General features: G+C 38.4%; 1 long non-coding RNA gene and 1 pseudogene across 4 annotated transcripts in view; one reads left to right on the forward strand and one right to left on the reverse strand.

Annotated features, from left to right (window-relative positions):
• LOC107504710 overlaps positions 1–18856 on the forward strand; it is a 136000-nt gene that overhangs the window by 90623 nt on the left and 26521 nt on the right. The window lies entirely within an intron of this gene.
• Positions 7690–9960, reverse strand: LOC107498238 (annotated as a pseudogene).

An 18856-nucleotide genomic window follows, 5' to 3' on the forward strand; every position in this document is an offset into this window, starting at 1 on the left:
TTAGTTTCAAGTGTGCAACTTAGTAGTTAGACATTTATATAACTTACAAAGTGATTCCCAAATAAGTCCTGCCCCACCTGACACCATATATAGTTATTAAATTATTATCGACTATATTCTTTAAGCTGTGCTTTACAGCTCTGTGGCAATTTTACAGTCCCACCAGCAGTGTACAAGAGTTCCCTTTTCTCCACACCTCACCAACACTTATTTCTCATCTTCTTGATAATATCCATTCTGACAGGTATGAAGTGATGTCTGATTGTGGTTTTAATTTGCATTTTCCAGATTAGGAATGTTGCGCAACTTTTCACGTACGTATGGCTCCTTGGGAAAAACATTTGTTCAAATTTACCATTATTTAATCAGATTTTGTTTTAATATTGAGTTGTACGAGTTCTTTGTACGTTTTGGATATTAACTCCTTATCAGGTATCTGATGATTTGAAATATTTCCTACCATTCAGTAGATTCTCCTTTCATTTTGTTGATGGTTTACTTTGCTGCACAAAATATTTTTAGTGTTCTGTGGTACCACTTACTGATTTTTTTTTTTTTTTTTTTTTTTTTTGCTTTGCTTTTGCTGTCAAATTCAAAAAATGAATGCCAGGACTGAAGTCAAAGATCGATCTTCCTATGTTTTCTTCTAGGAGTTTTATGGTTTCAGATCTCATATTTATGTACTTACTTCATTTTGAATTAATTTCTGTGCATGAGGTAAGATAGTGGTTTATTTTCATTCCTTATGGCCATCAAGTTTCTCAATTCCGTTGAAGACATCGTTCTTCTCTCATTGTATATTCTTGGCTCCTTTAACGTAAATTGGCCATATGCATGTTGGTTTACATCAAGACTCTCAAATCTGTTCCATTGGATTGTTTCCTTATGCCAGTATCATGTTATTTCGATAGTTTCTTGTTAGTGTATTTCAACTACTTTTTGTACATTAATTTTGTATCCTGCAACTTTACCGAATTTGTTTATTAGAGTTAACATTTTCGTGATGGAGTCTTTAGGGTTTTCTCTGTGTGATATGTTATCTGCAAAAAGGGACAGTTTTCCTTTTTTCCTATTTGGATGCCATTGTTTTCATTTTATGCCAAATTGCTCTGGGTGGGGCTTTAATGCTATGTGAAATTAAAATGGTGGAAGTAGGCATCCTTGTCTTGTTCCTGATGTTAAGAAAAAGCTTTCAGCTTTTTAAAATTGAGTATGATGTTAGCTATGGGCTTGTCATATATGGCCTTTATTATGTTGAGGTACAATCTTTCTATACCCAGTTTGTTTATGGTTTTTATCATAAATGGATGTTGAATTTTATCAACTGCATTCTTGACATCTAGAGATGATTATATCATTTTTATCCTTCATTTTGCTAATGTGGTTTATCACATTAATTGTGGACGTTGAGCTATTCTTGCATCCTTGGAATTAAACCCAATCGATCAAGGTGTATATTACTTTTAATGTATTGCTGGATTTGGTGAGTTAAATTCAACAATTTGGTGAATCTTGACTCATTTGTGGGAAGTTATGATTATTGATTCAATGAATTTTTATACTACTAATCAGTCTGTTTATATTTTCTGTTCCTTTACGTTTAATTTTGGTAGGTTCTTTGTTTCTGGAAATTTGTTTCTACTAGGACATCCAATTTGTTGGCATACAATTGGCACATAATTATTCATAATAGTCTTTTATGATCTTTATATGTCTGTTATCAGTTATAACATCACTTTAATTTCTTTTACTTTTTTCCTGGTGAGTGCAACTAAAAGTTTGTGAATTTTGTTTATCCTTTGGGGGAAATGAAAACAAGCTTTCTGTTTTATTGATCTTCTTCTATTATCTCTTTAGTCTCTATTTCACTTATTTCTAATCTGATCTTTGTTATTTCCTTCCTTCAACTAGTTTTTGGCTTTGTTTTCTAGTTCCTTGAGGTATAAAGTTAGGTTGTTGGGATTTTTCTTGTTTCTTGATAGTAGACATTTATCACTATGAACTTGCCTCTTACAATCGTTTTTGCCGTATCCCATACGTTTTGGTATGTTGTATTTCCATTTTCATTTGTTTCAAGGTTGTTAAAATTTGTTGTTTGATTTCTTCATTGACCTGTTTGTTCAGTAGCATGTTGTTTAACTCAGTATATTTGATTAGAAAGATCTTTGGTATGATTTCAATTTTTTATAACTTTTATTAAAACTTTTTTATGGCCTAACATGATTCGGAGACTGTTCCAGGTGTACTTGAGAAGGATGTATATTTTCTTCCTTTTAAATAGAATGTTTTGCGTATGTCTGTTAAGTCCACCTGGTATAACATGTTGTATATGGCCAATGTTTTCTTACTGATTTTCTGTCTGGTTAATCTATCCATTGATTAAAATGGCTAAATAAAGTCCCTTACTATTATTGTATTGCTGTGTATTTCTCTATGTATTTAGGTCCTCCTTTGTTGGGTGCATGAATATTTGCCCATATTATGTCTTCTAGTCGGACAGACCACTCAAAAAGTAATAATAACCTTTTTTGTTTCTTATTACAATCTTTGTGTAAAGTCTATGTTGACTTGATATAAAGATAGTCATATCAGTCAATTTTCTTTTGGTTTCCATTTGTATAAAATATCTTTTCCTGTTCCCTCACTTTTGGTCTGTGTGTGTCTTTACATCTGAAATGAGTCTCTTATTGGTAGCATAGAGACTATTAAAAAATTTTTTTTTTTTGCCTATTCTGTTCCATAAGCTATCCCTACTCTTTTTCATTTCTTTTTGTTTGCTGCTCTGATCGGGTGAGTTTCACTCCCCTGACTTAGAGTTAACTCATTCTTCTGCTTTCTCTATTCTGCTGTTGAAAGCCTAATTGCATTTTTCAGATAAGTTGCTGTATTTTTCAGCCGTGTGAGTTCCATTTGGTGCTTTTCATTCCTTTGTTAAATTTGTCACTGTGTTCATCCATTCGTCTCCCGAGTTCAATCAGCAGTTTAGTGATCATTCTTTTGAACACTTTATCAAGTAAATCACTGACCTATGTTTTGATAAAATCTTTTTCTGAAGTTTTATCTTGTTATTTCATTTGAAACATTTTATTTCTTCATTTTCCTAGAATGTGTTGGATCCTGTGTATTAGATAAAACTTGGAGTCTCGAAGTGGCCTCATGTAGGAGATGAAACATTGTGCAGTCTTGGCCAGGACCTTGGTAGTCTCTCAAACCCTTGTGATTGTCAAGCAGCCTACTTTATTCTTAGTGGCTCTCAGGTGTGCCAAGACCCGCCAGTGTCCCAAAGTGGAGAATCTCAGTCAGCACCTAGTTTTAAGCTATTTGTAACCAGACCCTCAGGCAACAGCTTTTAAAGTATGCAGATATAGCTCTTTCAAGGGAAGGCTGGGAAACCGGTATTTCTCTATGCTCACTCTGCACTAAGCCCTGGGGTGATGGCCAGTAAAGAACTGTTTCTTTGTTTTCTGCTGTCTCAGTGAACAGAAGCCCTGCTGGCTACCAGAGCCAGGCTACCAAGGGATATGTCCTCTGGGTAGCAGCTATTCAAGCCAGGGCGCCACATTTGTACCCAAGTTCTTTGTCAGAGACACTGGTAACCTGTGGTGGGGCAGAAGAGAGCTCTAAGATGATGCCCAATGGCCTTGCTTGTCTCTGGAGAAGACCATGTCAGCCCCTAAGATAAGCAAGTCATCCTCTTTCATAAAGAGACTGCATTTTCCAGTTGGCTGCATCTCTGCTGGTCCACGGGATATTGCCAAGTGAGTCCACACGAACTGTTTTTCAGTTTACTATAGCCTTTTGGGTTTTGTGGACATGAGTTCCACTAGCCTCAAAAGCTAGATGTTTGGGGGGCTTGTCTCTCAAGCATAGGTGCTAAAAGTCGGGATGCTAGATATGGGGATCATACCCTTTAATCCTCAGGGAGACACTTGCAATTGTGACTTCTCTCTGGACCATGGATTGCCCCACTGTGGGCGGAGTTTCTGGTGAAATTGTGTCTCAGCCTTTCCTACCTACTTCATTGTTTTTGTCTAATTCGTCTTATGTGTAGGAGTCACTCGGTTTCAGAGTGTCTTTCAGAGAAAGTTGTTCTATATGTAGGTGTATATTTAGTGTATCCATGGGAAGAGATGAGTTCAGGATCCTTCCACATGCCATCTTGAACCAGAACCAGTTGAATAATTTACGTGAAAATAAGAATTTCAATAATGTCTTTTATAATTTTTGTTATAAAATGTGTCTTAAGCGCCTTAATCTTTAACTGAATATCTTCTAAAATGAACTAAGAAGTAATTAATTTAGCACTTAGTAAGGAGAAATGAGTTTCATTTTATCATTGGCCATGAATTCTTCTAAAATGTCAGTGGGTGTGTGTGTGTGTGTGTGTGTGTACACACACGTGTGCATGTTCTCAATAGGATTAGAAACCCAAGTGTTTTTAAGAATTACATTTGGGAAATATAAATTTTGTGTATAGTCAGATTTAGAAGTGGATCTGCATTCAGAAGCTTCTGAATGATAGAATTTGTAAGATCATCTTTAGAGAGATCTCATGTAAAGTGTGAAGGTGAGAAAAACACCGAGCTAGGAACATAGTTCCCCGAAGAAGCAAAACAGATATTCGTACACTTAGAAAACGTACCTCTCACTTGAAGAAACTAATATCTGTATCAGATTGACATGATTAAGTTATCATAGTAGGTGGTTAACCATTTATTTCAGTTCTACGTTCATTTACTGATTATTTACTGTATTTCACTAAACTCTTTTTAAATCTCTATTCAACACACAGTATATATCGGACATTGTGATAAGTTTTAGAAATTCAAACTTGATGAAGATGATCTCATGCATATTATCATAAGGACATATACTTGTAAAACATCAGGTGTTTGTGACATTGCCAAGTGACTGCACCCCAAGGCTGTTAGGTGTTTGACGTAGAGCTCAGGGTCAAGGCTTGGGATGGAAAGAGATTTGGGGCTTATTAATGCACGGGAAGCCATAGTTGTGGAAGAAATTGAATAAGCACAGTGCATATAATGAGATGAGAGGAAGACTAAATATGAAATTGTAGGGAATAACTATGAAGGAAAGAAAAATGCAGAAAAGGCATCTGGAAACAAGACCAAAAGGTATTACATGAACTTTGCAGGGCCAAATGAATGTGGTTGTAAATGGTGGCAGATGCTGTAGAGAGTCAAGAAGGTGAACACTAAATATTCATTGTATTTGGCTCATGAAGCCTATTAATTGCCGTAGATCACTCTAGATCAAGTGCTGGGAGCCATAAAGAGCCTCCAGCATTTTCTAGCAATTTGAAGAAAAAATTCAGGAAATTAATGACACTGAGTATAAATTATACTTCTAAAATGCCTGAATGTGAAAAGGGTAAAATGTGTGCCTCATGGGGGAATTGGGTTTAAGGAAATATTTTAGTTGTGTGTTTGTTTTAATTGTACTATATTAAACATGGAAACATTTAAACATTAAGTCCATGGGCAAATGGAAGAGGGACTAAATAGACAGGACAGAGAAAGTACAGGTGACAAAACATGGTCCTGGAGCAGTTACAGTGTAGAGGACTGTATTCCGGATTCCCACTAGCAGAGTAATGTTTCTCACTGAAACAGGGTCACTCAGGGTCCCAAAGCACACGCTGTTTTCTGAGAGACTTTGCAAAATCTACATGATACACTCAGGAAGTGTTCGGTCATGAAAAAGTCTGCTTCCGCATGGGGAACATCTTACTTCCTCCCCAACTTCCCAAACAAAATGAGTGTTCATTTACCATATGTATACCTATTACTGCTGTGTGCCGAGTTGTTTAGTTGTAACCGAGACCTCATGGAACACAAAAACCAAAGTATCTTCTATTGGGCCCAGCACAGAAAAGGTTTGCTAACTCTTGATCTTAGCAAACCTCACACAACTTAATATATCAACAGTAGCTTCCTGGTAGTAAACCTGATTTCAATTGTTGTGTATTTTCAAAAATTTATTCATAGCTTATGTACTAGATGCAGCGTTGAGTTTATGAGAAAGTATTTCATCACGGGTGATGTCTCACTTGTTGCCTGCTCCCTAAGACCAAACCAAATGCTTCTAAATTCTGAGATCTTTAAACAGAATGCTATTTATTATGGTTGAGATTAAAAGTAGAAATTAGAATTACTAAGCCTTTACACATAAATTCAACAAATATTTGTTAGGCACCTAGTTCGCATCAGATACTGTTATCAACACAGAAGAAAGCTTATAAGCAACATGAGTTTTTTTTTTTTTTTAAGAGTTCATATATAAGTGAGATCATGGAGTATTTGTCTTTCTCTTTCCAACTTATTTCACTTAGCATAATGCCTTCGATGTCCATCATGTTGTTGCAAGTAGTAGGATTTCCTCCTTTTTTAAGACTAATGTTCGGGGGTGTGTGTGTGTACACACATGTACACCACAACTTTATCCATTCATCCATTGATGAACACTTAGGTTGTGTTCATGCCTTGGCTAACTGTAAATAATATTACTGTGAACCTGGAAGTGCAGATATCTTTTTGAGTTAGTGTTTTCGTTTGCTTTGTATATATACCCAGAAGTAGAATTACTGGATCATGTGGTAGTTTTGTTATTAGTTTATGAAGATTCTTCTGACTTTTTTTTTTATAGTGGCTGTATCAATTTACAATCCCAACAGTGCACAAGGGATTTTTTCCCTCCACATCCATGTCATCATTTGTCATCTCTTATCTTTTTGATGATGCTCAGTCTAACAGGCTAGAGGTGATATCTCATGGTTTTAATGTACATTTCCCTAGTCCCTAGTTATGTTGAGCATTGTTTCGTGTACCTGTTGGTGCTTTATATATCTTTGGAGAAATGTTTATTGAAGTCCTTTGCCCATTTTTAAATTGGGTTACTTGGTTTTTTGTTGTTGTTGTTGTTGTTATTGAGTCGTAGGAGTTCTTTATATATTTTAGCTATTAAAGTTTTATCAGATACGTGGTTTACAAATATTTTTCCCCATTCCCATAGGTTATCTCTTCACTTTGTTGTTTTTTTCTGCTATGCGGAAGCTTTTTAGTTTGATTTGTCCCACTCGTTTATTTTTTATTGTTTCTGCTTAAGGTGTCATATCCCAAAAAGTGTTTTCAAGACCCATGTCAAGGAGCTTTATTCCTATCTTGTCTTCTAGGAGTTTCATGGTTTTAGGTCTTAATATTTAAGTCTTTATTTTTAGTTAATTTTTGGGGAATGACATAACGTATAGGTCTAGAGTCATATTTTTTTACACGTGAATATTAAATTTCCACAGCACCATTTATTCCAGAGATTCTATTTTCTTCATTGAAACTTCTTGGTTTCCTTGTCAAATATTGAGTATATATGCATGGGTTTATTTCTGGGCTCTCAATTCTGTTTTATTCATCTATTTGTTTTTATGCTAATACCAGAATGTTTTGATGACTAAAGTTTTATAATATAGTTTGAAATCAGAAAATGTGGTTCTACTTTGTTCTTTCTCATGGCTGGTTTGGCTATTTGGCGTCTTTTGTGGTCCCATATAAATTTTAGGAGTGTTTTTTTTTTTTTTTTTTCCTGCACTTCTGTAAAAAAATCCTATTAAAACATTTAGGATTTGCATTGAAACTATATATGGCTTTTGGAAGTATTGACATTCAGTAATATAAATTCTTCCCATCCATGATCACGAGCTAATTCTCCATTCTGTTTCTTTCATGAAAGTATTTCAAAGTATTATTCTCAATGCTATTGTAATGCGATTGCTTTCCGAAGTTCTCTTTCAGATAGTTCATTGCTAAGTGGAGAGAAATGCAACTGATTTGCGTATGTTTATTGTGTATCGTGCAACTTTACTGATAGGTTTTTTGCCGTTGTCCTTAGGGTGGTCTATGTATAAATCACGTCATCAGCGAAGAGCTTCACTTCTTTCTTTCTGATATCGCTGAAGCAGCAGCACATGTCGGCATTGGCCACAAAGAAATTTGGTCCTAAATGGTCTTCTCAGGATAAGGTCAATGACCCCTCCTTGGCGTTCCTTGGTGTCGGTGGCCAGCTGCGTCGCCGGCTGCATTACCTGCTAGAACATCCCGGGGGCGGGGGGCGGGGGGAGCGCTTATTCAGGACGGAGTGCCCCCTGAGGAACACATCCTGGGTTTTACTGCCGTGGGCATCCTCTCCCTCCCTGGCCTCATCAGCTGCTGTCGGCTTGCTGCTGAGTTTCCAGGCCTTCAGAAGCTTTGTTCAGCTTTCTATCTTTTGTCGTTAACATTGGGACAATGATTTTGTGTGGCTCCCTGTGGGGGCCCTACAAAGGGCACTGGGGTCCCAGACCAGCTGGCTCTCAGAGTACCTCCCCACCTAGGCCCGACCCTAGGGGGCTTACTGTAGCTGAGGGCTGGTTGGCCAAGGTTGGCGAAGGATAAAGTGAAGGCTGGGTCACAATTCATGCCTTGAAGTCTCCTGGGATCCCGTGGCCACAGTGGTGTTTTACTGGCCTTGTCCAGGACCATGTCACTGTATGGGGCAGTCCCTCCAGCTTCTGCACGTTGGCAAAGATGAACTGAAAGCCAGGCAGGAACTCGCCGTCACAATGCTTTTCCTCCTCAAGGTTTAGAGGCTTCCACGGATCTGACTTGTATTCATACTTCTGCTCCCCAGGCTCGAGGACATCCTCAGCACTGTGAATTTTGTCTTCTAGTTCCTGGTCTCATCTATTTCCTCAGGTTTCGGGGGCACCTTGCTGCCTCAGGCTCTAGACCAGAACTGTCGCCTACAGGAGGCTGATTTTCTACCTCTAGTACTTCTGGGTCCACCTCCTTGAAGGCGTGTAGATCTCCTGCAGCTTCCTTCTTCCTGAGCTCCTTAATTTTCCAGCTCCTCTTTGGCACAGATACTGCCACTGCGGTGATTGGTACTGCCTCCAAATCCTGGGACAGGTGGGCTAGAACAGGGATGCTCTCCTCCATTCTCCCCCTCAGCTTCTCCATCTTCTTCTTCCTTCTCTTCTTCTATTTCCTCCTCTGGAGCAGGAAAAGTAGCTGGAGGAGCCATAGCTGGAGTTGCAGAGGGGACGGTGTGGGGAGCCGCTTGTGTCATAAATGCCTAGGCCTGTCCTTCGGCTCGGTGACTCAGCTTATGTCCATAGGTGGTGGTGAGGGGCTCTGTTGAGCAGTCCCTCAGATCGGGCGGTTGGAGCCATGGATGTGGGGGATTCAGAGGGACCAGCTCGAGGAGTGAGAAGGGCAAGCTCTGGATTTGACTTTAGCTCTGGCCCCTCAGAGGGCACCGTGCCATTAGGCTCAGGAAGAATTTCCGCCTTGGGCCACGCTGAGGCATGGACACGTGGAGAGGCCTGGAAGCGAACTGAGATTCTGGAACTGGCGTCCGATGTGCACTTTTACTGCCGGCGTGGGTTCTGAAGAGAGGCAGTATGGCGCCCGAGTTTCATGGAGCGTGGGGGTTGATTCTTCTGCAGACGTTAATATCATCCCATTGTCACAGTGTCCCCAGGAACAGAGAGGACTGTGAGGTTAGGCTCAGACCTGGTTCCAAGACGAGGGGTGGTAATGAAGGCTGCGATTTTGAAGGGCTGGCCAGCCTCCAATAAATGCTTTCTGTGACCAGTCACCTGACTGAACAATGACAGCAACCTGGGGTGTCTCCCCATCAGCTTGAGGCTCCAGACACCCTATTGTCTGGAAAGAGGGGGGTGTGGAGGTGGTGCAGGCCCGGACATGATTTCCTCCATGAAATCCTCCCTGCTTCCTGTAGATCTCAAATTCAAATCGTTTCCCACTCCCTGTCGGGAGCAATCTGGGGCGATGGTTCATCAGACCTGGGGCGAGGCCACAGCAGTGCGAAACCGCTGCACACCCTGGGCTGGGCTGGGGTAGACGTGCTGGTGGGGCCGAGAAGCCACGCTCATTTGTGTAGCTTGTGATGTACTGGATCCTACAGGTGCTTGCCGTCTGCCCCTAGAGGAACCACTGGCTATGGGAGTCCAGGGAATGAGGTGGGTTTGGGGCCCTGTGGGCTGTGGGGCTTTGTTAATGTCATTTGCTGCCACATCAGAGTCCCCTCAGCACCCTGTTAAAAAAGTCCACAGCGTGGCATACAGGTCCTGGGCACATATCCCCTAAAACCAGCCCTTTGGTGCAGAGGCTGACCACTGAGACTCTGGCTGGCCACATGGGTGACCCAGCAGCAGCATTGGACCTAGGATGACAAGGTACAGTGGTAGCTTGGGACCTGGGTTAGGATGCAATATTTACACAGCCTGTGGATGTGGATCGAAGTTTCTGCTCTGGCCTCAGCAGGAAGTCACAAGGTACAGCTCTCATGGTGGTCTATTAAAGGCACATGTACCCAGAGAGCCGGGCTGAGAGCAGCAGCAACATGACTCTATGATAGTTTAGAACCTTGGAGCTAAGGGACAGCCCCAGGAATGACTGGTCAGAGCCAAAAGCCAAGATGCAGGGAGTGAGGTTCAGGGCAGATTTGATATTCTGCAATTTATGAAAAATCTCTCGGTAAGCCCCCAAGTTTAACAAAAGTGAACTGTATATATACACATCATTAAAATTTCATAAAACATTTTAAATTGATATTCGCCTTTTTATCTATATTAAGTGCTATAATTTTTGCCTTAATATATCAAGATTTGATTGACATTTCCATTTTTTTCTGCACACAAGTATTTTTCTCTTGCTGACTGTCGATCTTAATTATTGGTTTATTCTGATTCACTCTGAATATCTATTTTCATAACCAATAACGTCTGACATTTACTGCCTGTCTTTATGGTGTATTCTCCTGCTTCTGGGGTAAAAATAATTGTCTTTGGAAGCCTAAATATTCAATTCAACCTATTCAAAAATAGTTTAGTTAACAGCTGGAGTGGGAAGGTAAAGTTACTAAACAACTGTTAATATTTGTTTGTTTCGAGTGTGGGCCTCCTTGTATGTACAGGCTGTGGTAGTTTGGAAGTCAAGTATATAAGCCTAAGAAACAGTAAGAAGGCAACGAAACCTGAAGCTCACTCTCAATATGTCATTTAACTAAGAGCATCTAACAGAAAATGAAATTTGTGCCTCTCTGCATCTCTCTGCTTTTTCCAAATGGAAATTCCAAGAAAAAAATTATATTACAGTATTCTTGGTTATATATATATATATATATATATATATATATATATATAGTTTTGATTTTTTTCTTTTCACTTTTATTAAGATATAGTTGACATACAGCACTGTATAAGTTTAAGGCATACAGCACAATGACTTATATATCATGTGAATCTACATAGAAACAAAAAATAGAAACAACAAAAATTTTTTCCTTCTGATGAGAACTCAGCAACGTTTAAATATATCATACAGCAATGTTAACCGTAGTTCTCGTGTTGTATGTTACATCCCTAGAACTCATTTATCTTATAAATTGAAATTTGTACCTTAACCACCTTCATCTAATTTCCCCACCCCTCACCACCTGCCTCCAGTAACCACAAATCTGATCTCTTCTCATGAGTTTAACTTTTTTTGTTTTTGTTTTGTTTCATTTCGTTTTAGATTGCAGATATAAGTATTTGCATTTTTCTGTATTACATTTCACTTAGCACAATGTCCTCAAGGTCCATCCATGTTGTAATAACAGGATTTACTTCTTTTTATGGCTGAGTAGTATTCCATTGTGTATATATACATATACATAATAGAATGTGTGTCACGTAATTATATATTTATATGTGTGTGTGTATATATATATATTTTTTCTGTATCCATCTGTTGATGGGCACTTTGGTTGTCTCCATGTCTTTCTCATCTATTATAAAAAATGCTGCGATGAATATGGGGATACAGATATCTCTTTGACATAGTGATTTCAGTTCCTTTGCATATATAACCAGAAGTGTAATTTCTGGATCATATGGTAGTTCAATTATTAATATTTGAGATAGAGCCAAACTGGTTTTCATAGTGTCTGTACCAATTTACAGTCCCACCAACAGTGCACTGGATTCCCTTTTCTCCACATTCTCATCAGAATTTATCTCAATTTTTTGAAGATAGCCATCCTAACAGGCATAAAGTGGTACCTCATTATGGTTTTGATTTGCATTTTCCTAATGATTTTGCCGTTCAGCCCCTTTTCATATACCTGTTGACCATTTAGATACCTTCTTTGGAAAAATGTCTACTTGAGTAGTTTTCTATTTTTTTTTGTTGTTATTGAGTTATGAGTTTCTTTAATATATTTCGAATATTAACACCTTTTCAGATGTATGATTTGCAAGTCTTTTCTCCCACCCTGTAAGTCGCCTTTTCAATTTGTTGATTTCTTTTGTTGTGCAGAAGATATTTCGTTTGACGTAGTCCCCCTTGTTTCTTTTTGATTTTGTTGCTTGTGCGTTAGGTGCCATATCCAAAAAATCATTGACAAGGCCTGCGTCAAGGAAATTTTCTATGTTTTCTTCTAAAAGTTTACAGTTTAAGGTCTTACATTGAAATCTTCAATTCATTTCAAGTTAATTTTTGTGCGTGATTTACAATTGGGGTCTAGTTTGAAAAGACAGTCTTTTCTCCAGTGAGTATTCTTGGTTTCTTTTTCAAGTATTAGTTGACTCTAATCCATGAGGTTATTTCTGGACTCTCAGTTCTGTTCCATCGATCAATGTGCCTGTTTTTACCTGAATACCATACTGCTTTGATTATTATAGTTTTGTAATCTAGTTTGAAATCGGGAAGTATGATTCCTCCCACTTGTTCTTGTTTCTCAGAATTGCTTTGGCTATTTGGGGTCTTTTGTGGTTCCATATAAATTTTAGGATTGTTTTTAGTGTTTCCGTAAAAAAAAAAAAATGCTATTGGAATTCTGATAGGGATTGCTTTGAACCTATAGGTGGCATTTGGTAGTATGAATATTTTAACAGTATTCATTCAATTCATGAAAATGGTACCATTTCAATTTATTTGTATCTTTCTCATTTTTTTTTTCCACTGTCTTATAGTTTTCGGTGTACAGGTCTTTTAGCTCCTTGCTTAAATTTATTCTTAACTTTTAACGTAGAATTATAAGTGAATTATGTACTACCACTACCATATTAGAAGAATCTGAATTTGACTATGTATTTCCTAGTGGGTTTCATCCTACCTTCACATGTTTTCATCATGTTATTCGTGTCTTTTTGCTTCCACCCAAAAGACTCTCTTTAGCATTATATGTAAGGCAGGTCTAGTGGTAATGAGCTCCCTCAACTTTTGTGTGTTTGGAAAGGTTATCTGTTATTTTTGGAGAACAGCTTTGCTGGACGTAGTGCTCTTGGCTGAGAGATTTTTGTCTTTCAATAGTTTGACTGTATCATCACATTCTCTCCTGGCCTGAAAAGTTTCTCTTGAGAAATTTGTCAGTTGTCTTAAGAGGTGGACTTGTCACTCTTTTCTTGTTCCTTTAAAATCCTTTGGCTTCGACTCTTGACAATTTAATTTTAATGTGTCTTCTTGTTCCCTATTTGTTTTCAGGGTCTCTTGGCTATCATAGATGTGGATGTCCTGTTTCTCTCTCTAGTTTTGGGCAGTTTTCTTCTATTACTACTTTATTTTTTAAATTAAATGTATTAGGGTAATATTAGTTAATGACATTATGTAAGTTTCAGGTGTCAAATTTTATACTTTCCCTTTCTCTTCCCCTTCTGTGATTTTCTTAATGTGGAAATTATATGCATATGTACATGTACATACACACATACATATATAATTTTTTTCATCATGTCTTAAATATTGTAAGATTTTTTCACACTTCATATTTTTCCTTTTTGCTCTTCTGGCTGGATAATTTCAAATGTTCTGTCTTCTAAGTCACTGACTCTTCTGCATGGTTGAGTCTGCTGTGGTAGCTCTCAGTTGAATTTTTCATTTTTAGTCATTGTATGGATTTCTGTTTGCTTTTATTGATGGTTTCTATTTTGTTGTTGAACTCCTTTTGTTCATGCATGTTTTTCTTATTCTGTTGTCTGCGTGTTCTTTAAGTCCTCTAAATTTTTTTTAAGGGGATAATTCTGAATTGTTTGACAGTTCAAAGATCTCCATTTCTTTAGGATCACTTAAGGAGATTTATTAGTGTCCTTTGATGGTATCATGTTTACCTGACTTTTCATGACCATCGATTACTTATGTTGGTCACCTCTTCTAGACTTTATAGGTTCGCTTTGTCAGAGATAGTTTTTCACCAGTATACTCACCTTGGGGTTCTGGATATGTCAGCTGGTAATGTCCTTGGGCAGGTGGAGCTTGCTATCAGGGTATGTTTTAGGATCAGACCCTGTTTAGGTTGTGTGGTTAGGGAGAGGGTACCGTTGGCTGAGAACAGTTCTATAAAACCACTGGCTTGGTTTCCTGCCCAAGAAAGTGTTTGATGCCTGTTTATTCTGCCCATGTTTTCCAGATGTTTGGGACTGGGTACTAAAATCAGAAGAAGACAGGGCTATGAATTATCTTCACTTCCCTGGGGCTGCAGAATGGGCCCCAAAGCCAGCATGGTTTGTCATTTGGGTACCTGCGTCAGGCAGGACTGTGTGCTGAATTCCCTGGCCACTGGTTTTTGCTCTGCCTGAGTGGAAATGCAGAAATAGCTCCACAGCCAGAAAGCCTTTCTTAGGGTTTTGACTCAAGCAGAATTGTGTCCTACATTCTCTAGCCACATGGGGCCACTGGCTTTTCCCTGCAGACCATCAGTGATGCCTGCCAGGCTCTGGGCTTGCATGCTGAAGGGCAAGCAGCCTTCCAGGTGTTCGAGCCTGGCTTCCTGTTCGGTTGTGTCCAGGAGCTACATTTAGCAATGGGTGTGTTATGACTTAGCTCCTCTGCCTTGGCTAACCCACAGAATTCCCTGGACAAACCACACCATCTGCAGATGAGCAAGGCCTCTGGTTGGGACTTTTATTTGGGCGCTGCAGGAAGGATCTCAGTCTGTCAAGACTGAGGCGCTGGTTGATGCCAGCACCTCCCGTCTTTTCTGTTCCAATCCAATTCTTGATGGTCGAGCACTGCAGACGCCCCTGCAATTTCTGTGAAGTGAGACTGAATTGGGCCTCCCGAGAAGTGAACCCCACAGAGCCTTCTGCATGCAATGCTGCCCTGGCCTGCGGGAGGGGCATTGTGATCAGAGTGTAGCCACTCCTGGTAGCCTTGAAATGCAGTCTGTCTGGGTTTTCATGAGCCAGGGGATGCTTCAGCCTCACCCCTGTGTGGGTTCACAGTGGTGTCTTGTCCGTGAATAGTTATTAGTTGTTGTTCTCGTAAGGGGGAACAAAGTTGGTAGTGACCTAGGTTGCCATCTTGTAATGATGCTTTCCGTATTGCTTTCATTTTAATATGAGCTATGACAAAGTATTGTGATGTTTGTATTGGACAGTTAATTTCCCGATAAAGTCAGATAATTATGACATGATATCTTTGGTAGCTTAAGATAAAATCTGTTAAGAATCTTGAAGTAATTGCTAAGGAAAAATACATATTTATTAAATGAAAGGTTAACTGAAATATAGATTATAACTTTTTTTAAAAATAGTCCTTTCGTAGTTTGTTTCAAAGTTTAATTTGATAAGCAATTAATTTTTAATTTCCCTGTTGACTAGTTCTCAATCAAACCCATTCTGACTAATCCTTAATACCCCCGGGCAACTTTTTGCATTTATCTAGGCCATGTACTACCCATGATTAGAAAAGCATAAATACTAGATCAGTGATCTAAAACTAAAATATTTAACAGAAATTCATCAAGTGTTCCACAAACATTTTACTTGCATTTCAAATCAAATTATATCAATTAACACTTACATAATAGACCAATTGGAGACATGCTTATATTAACCTACAGGTTAAATCTCAAAGTAAAGCCATTTAGTGCATATGTTTGACAGTCTTATAAATGTGTCCTTGATTTTGAAGGTAGGGAGTTGGAGTTTGCCTTTTTAAAAATTTAGGCCTGCAAATTTACTTAGTGCAAACTGCGCAAGCAAGTATACTGATGTAAGCACACATTCAACACTCATGTAAATTCTAGACAAATGCATCAGGTATGTTCTTGCTGTCATGAAATGACTATCATGTAGTTTTAGTAGTAAAATATAGACATTCTCACCTAATTTTTTGTACTTTTTAAGTATAGTTAATATACAATATTATATTACTTATATTAGTTTTAGGTGTACGATAGTGATTCAACATTTTTATACCTTACAAAGTGATCACCCCACTAATTTATCAATCACTGATTGCCAAGCAAACTTATCACAATATTATTGACTATATTCCTTCAACTTTTTAACCCATTCCTACCCCTCCCTCTGGCAATCATCTCTTTGGTCTCTGTTTCTATGAGTGTGTTTTTTTGTTTTGTTTTGTTAGATTTAATATATGTGGGATACCATATAGTATTTGTCTTTCTCCAATTTCTTTAATTAGCATAATACTCTCTAGGTCAATCCATGTCATTGTAAATGGTAAGGCTTCATTCTTTTGATTACTGCATAATATTCCAGTGTGTGTTTATCCAGATAATTATATGATTATTATCCTTGGTGTTAATGTAATGAATCACAGTGTCTTGTGACATTGAGCAACCCTTGCTTCCCTGGTATAAATTGCTTAAGTATGGTATATAATCCTTTTACTGTACTGTTGAATTCGGTTAGCATTTTGTTGGGATTTTTTGACATCTACGTTCATTAGGAATATTGGCCTATAATTCTCTTTTTTGTAATGTCTATCTGGCTTTGGTATCAGGCTAATGCTGGCCTTATAGAATGAGTTTGATAGCATTCCTTTCTCCTCAATTTTTTGAAATAGTTTGAGAATTCTGTGAGGTAGAATTCACCTATGAAGCCATCTGGTCCTGGGCTTGCTTTGTTGGGAGTTTTTTGATTACTGCTTCAATTTCATTGCTACTAATTGGTCTATTTAAATATGCTGTCTTCCTGGCTTAGCCTTGGAAGGTTGTCTATTTCTAGAAGTTTATTTCTTCTAGATTGTCCAATTTGTTGGGATATGATTGTTCATAGTATTGTTTAATCATCTTTGTATTTCTGTGGTGTCAGTTATAATTCTCTTTCATTTTTTATTGTATTTGGTTTTTTTGTGTCTTGCTAGAGGCTCGTTGGTTATGTTTCTTTTCAAAGAACCAGGTCTTATTTTTATTACCATTTTCTATTATTTTCTTATTTTCTATGTCATTTATTTTCACTGATTTTTATTCAGTTCCTTTAGACATAAATCTAGATTATTTATTTGGAGTTTTTGCTGCCTCTTGAGGTAGGCTTGTATAGCTATGAACTTAACTGATTTTGTTCCATGCCGTAAATTAAGATTGTGTTTCATTTTAGTTTACCTCAAAGTAATTTTTGATTTTTTTTCTTTAATCCATTATTAGTTGTTTAGAAGCATGTTATTTAATCTACACAGATTAGCGTGTGCCTTTTTTGGTTTGTTTTTCAATTTTCTTCCTCTCGATATCTAGTTTCAGGCCATTATGGTCAGAAAATATGCTTGATATAATTTCAGTCTTCTTGACTTTATCGAGGCTTGTTTTGTGGGATAGGATGTGATCTGGAAAATGTGCGCTTGAGAAAAATGCGTAATCTGCTCTGCAATTTAGGGTAAAATGCTCTATAAATGTCAAACTGGTCTAATATGGCTTTTAAGCCATTAATGTTCTGTCTGGATGATGTGTCGAGTATTAAAGTCCCCAGCTATTGTAGTATTACTGTTAATTTCTGCCTTAAGTTCTGCTTTAAATACTTAGGTGCTCCTATGTTGGACGTGTAGATATTTACAATATTTGTAGCCTCTTCTTGGATGTGACCCCTTTCTACAGTCTTAGTTTTAAAGCCTACTTTGTCCAGCTCCCTATTTGCATGGAGTATCTTAGGAGCAGCATGTAGATGGGTGATTTTTCCAAGCCATTCTGCTACCCCGTGGTTTTTGATTGCAGCATTTAGTCCATTTACATTTAGAGTAATTATTGATAGGTATATGCTTATTACCATTCTGTGAATTATATGTTAGTTGTTTTTCTTGTTCTCTGCTTTTTCTCTTGATTTCTTTCATTTTGATTTGTTAGTGTTCTTAAGCATTTTGATTGTTTCCTTTATTTTTTTGTCTGTTTTTGGTTTACGGTTCCCAGGAGGTTCATCTATATCTATTGACGTCTATTTTAAGCTGATGGGCATTTACATTCGATCACATTCTAAAAGCACTTCGTTTTTACTGCCCCCCACCATCACCGCAGCTTTTGTGAACAGGGCAGTACCCTACCATCACTGTATCTTCTCTGGAGGGTCAATCCTCATGCCAGTTCTTCAGCATTTTCCTAGCTCTGCATCTCTCCAGGCAAGGGAGCCCCGCCTACACGTGCATCCTGCTGTACCCGCTGGATCAACCTCTAGCCCGAGGGGGCCTTCGCACATACACTATTGTGCCCTCCTGTTTCTCCTGGATCTAGGTCCAGCAGAGGTGGCTAGGGACACACTACGGTGAGCTGCAGGTTGGCCAGAGAACCTGGGTGGAGCTCCCCCTCACTACCCACATGCAGGAGAAACACATATGATAATGCTTACCGGTTCCTCTGGGCCTGGGTTGTTCCCCAACTTTCTCTATATGTTTTTTCTCTCTCTTCCTTGTCAGGCAGAAGCTGTTCAACTGGCACACAGTTGTCTCTAGGAGGAACTGCTCCAAGTATAGGTGCACATTTGATACGTTCTTGGGAGTGGGGGAGCTCAGTGTCCACCCATGGACTACCTTGGACTCTCCTCACCTAACTTTCTATTGATAGAAAAGTA

The sequence above is a fragment of the Rousettus aegyptiacus genome, unplaced genomic scaffold (assembly GCF_014176215.1).
Source record: "Rousettus aegyptiacus isolate mRouAeg1 unplaced genomic scaffold, mRouAeg1.p scaffold_m13_p_16, whole genome shotgun sequence".
In the NCBI taxonomy this organism is placed as follows: domain Eukaryota; kingdom Metazoa; phylum Chordata; class Mammalia; order Chiroptera; family Pteropodidae; genus Rousettus; species Rousettus aegyptiacus.